The sequence below is a fragment of the Lepus europaeus genome, chromosome Y (genome assembly GCF_033115175.1).
Source record: "Lepus europaeus isolate LE1 chromosome Y, mLepTim1.pri, whole genome shotgun sequence".
In the NCBI taxonomy this organism is placed as follows: Eukaryota; Metazoa; Chordata; class Mammalia; order Lagomorpha; family Leporidae; genus Lepus; species Lepus europaeus.
This window is the reverse complement of record NC_084851.1, coordinates 15553048-15561643: the sequence shown is the minus strand read 5'-3', so window position 1 is coordinate 15561643 and position 8596 is coordinate 15553048. Positions and strand designations below refer to the sequence as shown.

Genomic DNA, 8596 nt, shown 5'->3' with positions numbered 1-8596 from the left:
TCCACCCGCCCTGTGGCGGCCCTGCCCTGCCGGCTCCGCCTGGCCCGCCCAGGCCCTGGCCCAGCCCAGCCCTTCCTGCCCCACTCAGGTCCCGCCCTGCCGCCCTCCCCAGTGGCCTCGCTCCCCCCCGCCCCGCCCCCGGCCCACCAGCTCTGCCTACCCCGCCCTGCCGACTCCGCCTACTCCGTCCCGGCCCCGCCCCCCGCCTCGCCGGCTCCGCCCCACTCTCAGGACAGGTTCTCCATGACTTAGTGGTGGTCCTCGCAGGTGCTGTGGGGAGAAAGCAGGTGGCGAAGACAATGATGGCGTTGAGGCCCTGGCCATAGTAGCCGATCCGAGCCACGCAGGCTCCACCCTCTGCCCCCTGTGGGGCACGGAGGGGACCACGGGTGTGGGGGTGAGACCTCCAGAGTGAGCACGGGTTATGGGGTTCCGACCTCCAGCGTGACCACGGGTGTGGGGGGGCGACCTCCGGAGTGAGCACGGGTAAGGGGCGGGGGCCGACCTCTTGGGTAAGCACTGGTACAGGGTCTGACCTCCGGGGTGACCACGGGTACGGGGGGGGGGTTCCGACCTCTGGGGTGACCTCAGCTACATGTGGGGTCCGACCTCCGGGGTGACCACGGGTGTGGTGGGGTGACCTCCGGGGTGTCCACGGGTATGGGGGGGGCGACCTCCGGTGTGAACATGGGTACGGGAAGGGTCCAACCTCCACGGTGACCACAGTATGGGGGGGTTCCGACCTCCGGGTTGAACCCGGGTACGGGATGGGCCGACCTCCAGGGTGACGACGGGTACGGGGGAGGTGGTGGTCCCACCTCAGGGGTGAACATGGGTACGGGGGGCCGACCTCCAGGGTGACCACGGGTATAGGGGGGCCGACCTCTGTGAGTGACCACGGGTTCGAGGATGAGTCCGACCTCCAGGGTAAACACGAGCACGGGGGTTCCGACCTCCGGGGTGACCACGGGTACTGGATGGGCCGACCTCCGGAGTGACCACGGGTACGAGGGGGGTGGTCTGACCTCTGGGGTGAACACGGGTATGGGGAGCCGACCTCCAGGGTGACCACGGGTATAAGGGGGCCGACCTCTGTGAGTGACCACGGGTTCGAGGGTGGGTCCGACCTCCAGGGGGAGCACAGGTATGGGCGGCTGACCTCTGGGGTAAGCACGGGTATGGCAGGCCGACCTCCGGGGTGACCCCTGGTTGGGGAGGGGGATCCGACCTCCGGGATGACCATGAGTAGGGAGGGGGTGACCTCTGGGTGACCACGGATATGGGAGTGGTCCGACCTCCGTGGGTGACCACTGGTGTGGGGGTGGCAACCTCCGGGGTGAGCACGGGTACTGGGGGGGTGTCCGACCTCCGGGGTGACCATGGGTTCCCAGGGGAGCCTCACCGTGGGTGGGCACCGGTATCTGGGGCCTCAGCTCCTGCGTGACCACCTTCTTGTGCGGCCGGATCATGTGCAGGTCAATGCGGGACTCTGCTCCCCGATGATGACCTGCACCACAGGCGCCCGTTGGCTGCAGCGCTGTCCTCTGCTGCGCTGTCCCCAAACAGGTGCGCGCTGTCCCTAGGCCTATTCTTGGCGGGGGCCACTGGGGTGTCATCTGGAAGCAGCATCCCTGGGCTGGACGCACCAGCCTCTCATGGCTGCCTTCATTCTCCCGCCCTGGTGCTACTTGTGCCCTGACAGGACCTGGCTCAAGTGCCACCTCCTCCAGAAAGCCTTCCGTGATTGCGCTTCCCGGACATTTGACTCCTAACACTTCCTGACGCAAACAGCAGGAGGGCCAGGGGTGGGTACCTGTGGGCTGCTTCGTGTCCCCCACCCCTCAGCAGAGCCAAGTTGCTGACAGCAGAGGGGGAACTGGGGCCCACAGCTGTACCATGGGAGTCAGACCCAGCTCCCTTCTGGTCACTCCCCAGGCCTGCCATGCTGGGGCGGCTGCGCCATCCGGGTCTCCCCGTGCTGGCCAGGAGCACCCGGGCCACCCCTGCAGGCGGAGTCCGGAGCAGAGCTGGGGAGGGACCCAGGATCTGATGGGGGAAGCGGGCGCCCTCCCGGCCTGCCCTGCCCTGGGGTCCAGCACACAGCGCTCCCCCCTCCAGCTTTGGGCTTGGCTCTGCCGCTGAGCTCTGGGCGCCGTCCTCGCTCTGCCGGGGGCAGCGTCCAGCGGGGAAGTCGGGACCCATGTGTGGTGTGGGGATTGAGACAGGGGCATCCCAGATCAAACTGGGGGGGGAGGGGCAGCTCCCTGCGCATGCGCACCCTGAGGGAAGCAGTGAGGGCTCAAGTGCCAGGGGCCCTGCACCTGCGTGGGAAACCTGGATGGCGCTCCTTCCTGTTCCTGGCTCCAGCCTGGCCCAGCGTTGGCCGTGGTGGCCATGTGGGGAGGGACCCAGCGGATGCGAGAGCGCTCGCTCGCTCTCTCTCTGATTCTGTGTTTCAAATAAATCAGAAGAAAAGCAAATGAAAACCTAGGAACAGTGCGATCACCAGAGCGGATCTAGTTACTGCTCTCCGAAATCCTGGAGTGAAGTCCCTCCTGCCTCCTCCCTCTGCCCCCACCCGCCCACTCCTCCCTGGGCCCCATTCCCACCCGCCCACTTCTCCCTGGGCCCCGCCCCCACCTGCCCTCCCTGGCCGTGATCGCGAGATTGCCCCACACGCGTGGACATCAGACCTGGCCGATCCTGCTTCTCTAGCCAGAGCCCTCGCTGTGGCCACTGGGGCTGTGAGACCTGCGCCTGCCTCCCTCTCCCCTAGCCCCTGCCGGGCCCCTCCACCCCTCGCCACCCTCCAGGCCTGTGCAGGGCACCCTTTCCAAGGACCCCACCCAGTTACCCTGGCCCAAGCTTCCGCCCCCCGGGCAGTGTGGACAGCGGGCCGGGTCGTCCTGGGCCCCCACTCTGTCCCGCCCTCCGAGTGGTGGCTGCCCACGCCTGTGGGCGGGGCCATGTCCCCTCCCGCCACATCCCCACTGTGTTCCCCCGTGTCCCCCCGTGTCCCCAGCGCCCAGAGCAAGCGCTCGAAACGCCGGGCAGGCCGCGTGCTGCGGTCCCCTTCGAGGATCTCAGGGAAGACCCGCGCGGTGGTGACAAGTGCAGGTGCGCGTGAATCCGCGCCATCCCGTGCCCCTGCGGCCCCCGCACCCCGCGCCCTGGGCCGAGACCGGGACAGCCCCGTGGCCCTTACCTTCCCACTCCAGCTCGTTGCCGTCGCCCAGGAACTCGAGAGAGTCCGTCTCGTCGGGTGTCTCAATGTCATCCGCGTTCATGTCCAGGTCGTCCGGCGTGTCCAGGAAGTCGTCGGACAGCAGGGAGCCCTCGCTTGGGTCCAGCGAGATGCTGATCTCTGGGGCCACCAGGGACCTGCGCTTCCGGTGTGCTCCGCTGAAGTTCAGTGCGCTGGGAGGGGATGGGGAGAGGCCTACAGGACCCGTGGCCCCTGGAGCTTCCCCCACTGCCCCACCTGCTGGAGGAAGCAGAGCGGCAGGGCTGGGGCGGGGCAGCCGTGGCCTTCCCCTCGCGCCTTCTGGGCAGCGGGGTGGGCACTGGCTGCAGCTGTGAAGGCGCTGGGGTTCCTGGCTGTACGTCCAGCCAGCCCCCGCGGGTGCGCACCCTGGGCCCCTGCACCACCTGGGGGACCCGATAGAGCTCCTGGCTCCCGGCTTCAGCCTGGCCTGGCCCTGGCCGTCGCGGGTGTCTGGGGACTGACCCAGCAGGCGGGGGTCTGTGTCTCTGACTTTGTGTCTCCCGTTCAAATGAATACATAGAAAAATGTAAGAGGTGTGTCCTGGCAGAAGATGATCACCTCACCGTTCTGTGCCCGTGCTCGGCACTGCGGACTCGGGAGTGGCCCGGCAGGGAGGTTACTGTCCTGCCCGGTGGGCACCTGAGTCCCAGACCTTTCCTGGCCGAAACAGGCAGGAGACAGAGCCCCCCCTCTCAGACGGGGCTCAGCTGGAAGCGGGCTGGGCTTGGGGCGCTTGGTGTGTGTGACGCCGGCGTGGCTCCTCTCCTTGTCGGGGCCAACGGAGGGCCCAGCAGTAACCATGACATGGAGGGCTGGTCCCTGCCCGGGAGGCACTGACCCCTCAGCGTGGCCATGTGGCCATGAGGACAGATTGGAGCCAGAGGGTCACCCCCAAGCCTCACACCAAAGGGACCCGCCCTGAAAAGTCAAACCCAACGCGTCTGCCCCCCAGGCTTCGGAGCTGTGGGGTGCGGGGGGTTGCTTCCATCTGCATAGAGCTGCCCGCCTGGGAGCGGTAACTCCGGTTTCATCGTCCCAGGCAGGAGAGGAATTCTAGCCCAGGATTATCCAACCCGAGTCTTGCGCCCCTGATTCCGATGAGAATTGGGGGCCTGAACTCGATGCTGAGTGACTGCGGATGGATGCTGCCTGCGCGCCTGCCCGGGGCAAGAGCTGCCACGGGGCCCCCTCCTTGGGGCAGCTGCACCCACACCGTGAGCCTGGGGCAAGTCCTGGTGGGCAGCAGGGAGGGCTCCCCTGTGGGCATTGCTGTGCCATCTGGGGACTGCACCAGCAAGCAGTGGGGTTCCCCGTCGTGGCTGCTCAAGTCTTGAAAATGTCTTAAAGATTATTTGGGTGCAAAACGGCCTGCAGTCCAAGCACACTTTCCCAGCATGCACTGTCCTCGCCCTGTGGGGGGCGCTGTCGTGGGGATGCGCGTGGGTGTGAAGGCCCAGGGAGACGCTACCTGCAGCCCCCCCCCCCCCCGGAGTCGGGCCTTTCTCTCTTGGGCCCTCGGCTGATTAAAGGAGGCCCAGGCACGTTCTAAGCCCACGGGTTTGGATTTAAACATCCTAAAGTTTTATTCATTTACTTATCTACCTTATCTTTTTGAAGGGCAGAGTGACAGCGGGGTCTTCCATACACTGGTTCACTCCGAGTGCCAGCAGCCAGGGCTGGGCCAGGCCAAGGCCAGGAGCCGGGAGCTCCATCCGGGTCTCCCGTGCGGGTGGCAGGGTCCCTGGCACTTGAGCTGTCACCGCCGCCTCACAGGGTGTGGACCGGCAGGGAGAGGGGGACAGCAGTGAGAGCTGGGGACTGGACCCAAGTGCTCCACTGTGGGACAGGGGAGCGGCCTGTGGGCAGGGGGCGTGGCCCACGGGCCAGGGGTGCGACATGCAGGTGGGGGAGGGCCCTGTGGGCATGGCCTTCTGGCTAGGGGTGTGGCCTATGGGCCGAGGCGTGGCCTGTGAGCCAGGGGGGTGGCCTGTGGGCTGAGTGCCAGCCCTGCATCACCTCTATGACCCTTACAAGCTCACTTCCTGTGATTCACAGCTGAGGATCAGGAAGGGAGGGGAACACAGACAGGCTGAGTAATTGCCTCCGGCAAGGGTAGCCACGCCCCCGCGGGCCCTCCCCTGCAGGCCCAGGAGCTGGGCAGTATGGTTCCCGTCAGGGCCTCTGGGATCTGCTGGCCCAGCCCCGGCAGAGCCATGCCTGGTGCGGGCAAACTTACAGGCCGGGTCAGCCGCCTCTGCGCTGCCCAGCGACTCCGTCCCGGTGTCTTCCTGGAGCGGCCTGCGGCGTCGGCCAGAACCGGGCAGTGCCGACGGAACGTCCAGCCAGAGGAGGGTGGCGTGGCCAGGCAGGATCCGGCCGATGGTCTTCAGACAAAACAAGAACAGAGAGCACTTAGCGCTGGGCACAAGCGCCTCTCTGCTGGGGGCACAGCACGGGGAGCCCACGCGCAGGCTGGGAGTCCCAAACGCACACTAAACCCTGGGGGCTAAGGCCTGGACAGAGCCAGGCTGCTCAGGCCCATTGGAATCTAAGTGGAATCCTCTGCGTTGGGCCTGCAGCCTTGGTTCTTGGAGTTTTGTGTTCTCTTTAGCTCATGCTCAGCGTGAGAGGCAGAGCTCGAATCCACTGGGTCACCCCCAGGTGCCTGGGAAGGCTGAGGAGCCGAAGCTCAGAGCTCAGCATGGGCTCCCCCGCGGGTTGCAGGGACCTAGGGTGGGCGTTGGCTGGGTGCTGCAGTCAGGGGGACACAGGGTGGGCGTCGGCCCGGAGCTGAGTCGGGGGACCCAGGGTGGGCATCGGCTCGGGCTGCAGTCAGGGGAACCCAGGGTGAGCATTGGCCGGGAGCTGAGTCAGGGGGTACCCAGGACTGGGACCTGGAATGCAGATGTCCTAGCAGGTGTTAGGGCCAGCACGGTGGCACAGCAGGTGAAGCTGCCACCTGTCACACCACCAGTTCACATCCTGGCTGCTCCATTTCCATTCCAGCCCCCTGCTAATGTGCCTGGGAAGGCAGTGGAGGACGGCCCAAGTGCTGGGGCCCTGCCAGCCACATGGGAGACCCGAACGGAGCTCCTGGCTCCTGGCTCCTGGCTTTGGCCTGGCCCAGCCCTGGCCATTGCCACCATTTGGGGAATGAACCAGCAGATGGAAGACCTCTCTCTCTCTGCCCCTCTCTGCGTAGCTGTGCCTTTCAAATAAATACACAAATCTTCAGGAGGAGAAAGAAAAGCAGGCTTCTTAACCATTAAGCTGAGTGCCCACTGTCTCTGGGGTCTTGTCCATTATGTGCAGGGAAAAGTGTGTCAGAGCTGGGTCACCATCAGCCATGGGGTCCATGGCCAAGCCGCCAGATAAACACAGGAGATGGGGTGATGACCGCCAGGAGCCCCAGCTGACACGCTGGTGAGAGAAGGTGCAAGGGGCTTCGGGGCCATGCACGGCCCCACCTGGAGGCTCACAGGCCTCACCGCAGGGGCCATAGGGGCTGCACATGCCTTCCACCTTTGAGACTGGGGTGGGGGGCGGGATCCCCACTCCTGTGTCTTCCTCCCTGAAGACCAGCACCCTTCTGGCCAGTTGAGGGGCTGTCTGCAGCCCTAACTGGGTCTCCTCCGCACTCCCATGGCCATGAGAGGTGACCAGGAAATGTCCCTGGGGTCCCCGAAGGAGCAGCCCAAGCAGATCTAAGTGGGGGCACACATGGTGGCCCAGCGCTCGAGACACCCGTGTATGTGGCCACCGCCTGGGATGTCCCTGTCCCCAGTGGGTGTTCAAGTCTCTGCTGCTCAGGTACCGGGGCCGCTGCTCCCTCAAGGGATGGAGCTTGGGGCTTGCGGACTAGAGGCCTCTGCCTCTCAGATGGACCAGGCTAACAGGATATAAACCCCCAGTCACGGGAGGATTTGGAGATAGCGTTGTTCCATTCACGGGGACCCAGAGAGCCTGGAGGGAAGGATGCAGGGAGAATCCGAGGGCCAGGCCGCACCGGGCACCCCTGCCAGCTCCCAGCGGGGCTTGCGCTCGACCTGCCGCCACGCGCTCCGGTTCCAGGTGCCCGCGCCACCCTGCCCATCCCTGGCACCGGGTTCTGTGCTGGGCCTTTTAGATCCCAGCTGTGGGGATCTGCCGAGCCAGCAACTAGGGCCTCCTCTCCCAGCGCTTCTGGCTCAGCTGGAATATGGGGGCGGGGAATGCTTTTTTCATCCCCTCTTACTTGTTTCCTTAAGAGATATTTGGGGGACCGGCACTGCAGCGCCAACATCCCATAGGGTGCCGGTTCCAGTGCCAACTGGCTGCTCCACTTCCCATCCAGCTTCCTGCTGTGGTCTGGGAAAGCAGTGGACGATGGCACAAGTGCTTGGGCCCCTGCACCTGCGTGGAGCTCCTGGCTCCTGGCTTCAGATCAGAACAGTTCTGGTCATTGCAGTCAATTGGGGAGTGAACCAGAGGATGGAATCTCTGTATGCCTCTCTGTAACTTTGCCTTTCAAATAAATAAAATCTTTTAAAAATTAAATAAAATATTAAAGCTGAAAAAAAAAACGAAAACAAATGCCTCTGGCTTTGTTTTTGTTGCATATGATTGCTTTAGCTATTTGGAGTCTCCTATACTTCCATATGATTTTCAGCATCATTTTTTCTACATCTGTGAAGAATGTCCTTGGTGTTTTGATTGGAATCACATTGAGACTATAAATTGCTTCTGGTAGTGTGAACATTTTGATGATATTGCTTCTTCTAATTCACGAAAATGGAAGAATTTTCTTTTGAAATGTCTTCTTCTATTACTATGATATTTTGTAATTTTCATCATAGAGATATTTGACATCATTAGCTAAATTTATTTCAAGGTATTGAATTCCTTTTGTAGCTATTGTGAATGGGATTGTTCTCAAAAGTTCTTTCTCAGCCATGGCATTGTCTGTGTACACAAAAGATTTTGACATTTCTATGTTGATCTTATATCTTGCCACTTTACCAAACTCTTTATTTGACAGGTAGAGTTATAGACAGAGAGAGAGAGAGAGAGAGACAGAGAGACAGAGACAGAGACAGGGACAGAGACAGAGACAGAGACAGAGACAGAGACAGAGACAGAGACAGAGACAGAGAGAAAGATCTTCCTTCCATTGATTCACTCTCCAAATGGCTGATACTGCCAGAGCTGTACCGATCTGAAGCCAGAAGCCAGGTGTGTCCTCCTGGTCTACCATGTGGGTGTAGGAGCCCAAGCACTTGGGCCATCCTCCACTGCCCTCCAGGGCCACAGCAAAAAGCTAGAGTGGAAGAGGAGCAACCGAGACTAGAACTG

At 62.8% G+C, this 8596-nt stretch overlaps 1 pseudogene; it reads right to left on the bottom strand.

Moving 5' to 3' along the window:
- Positions 1-227: 227 nt before the first annotated feature.
- On the bottom strand, positions 228-6082 carry LOC133754115 (caytaxin-like; annotated as a pseudogene).
- Between the last annotated feature and the right edge of the window lie 2514 nt (positions 6083-8596).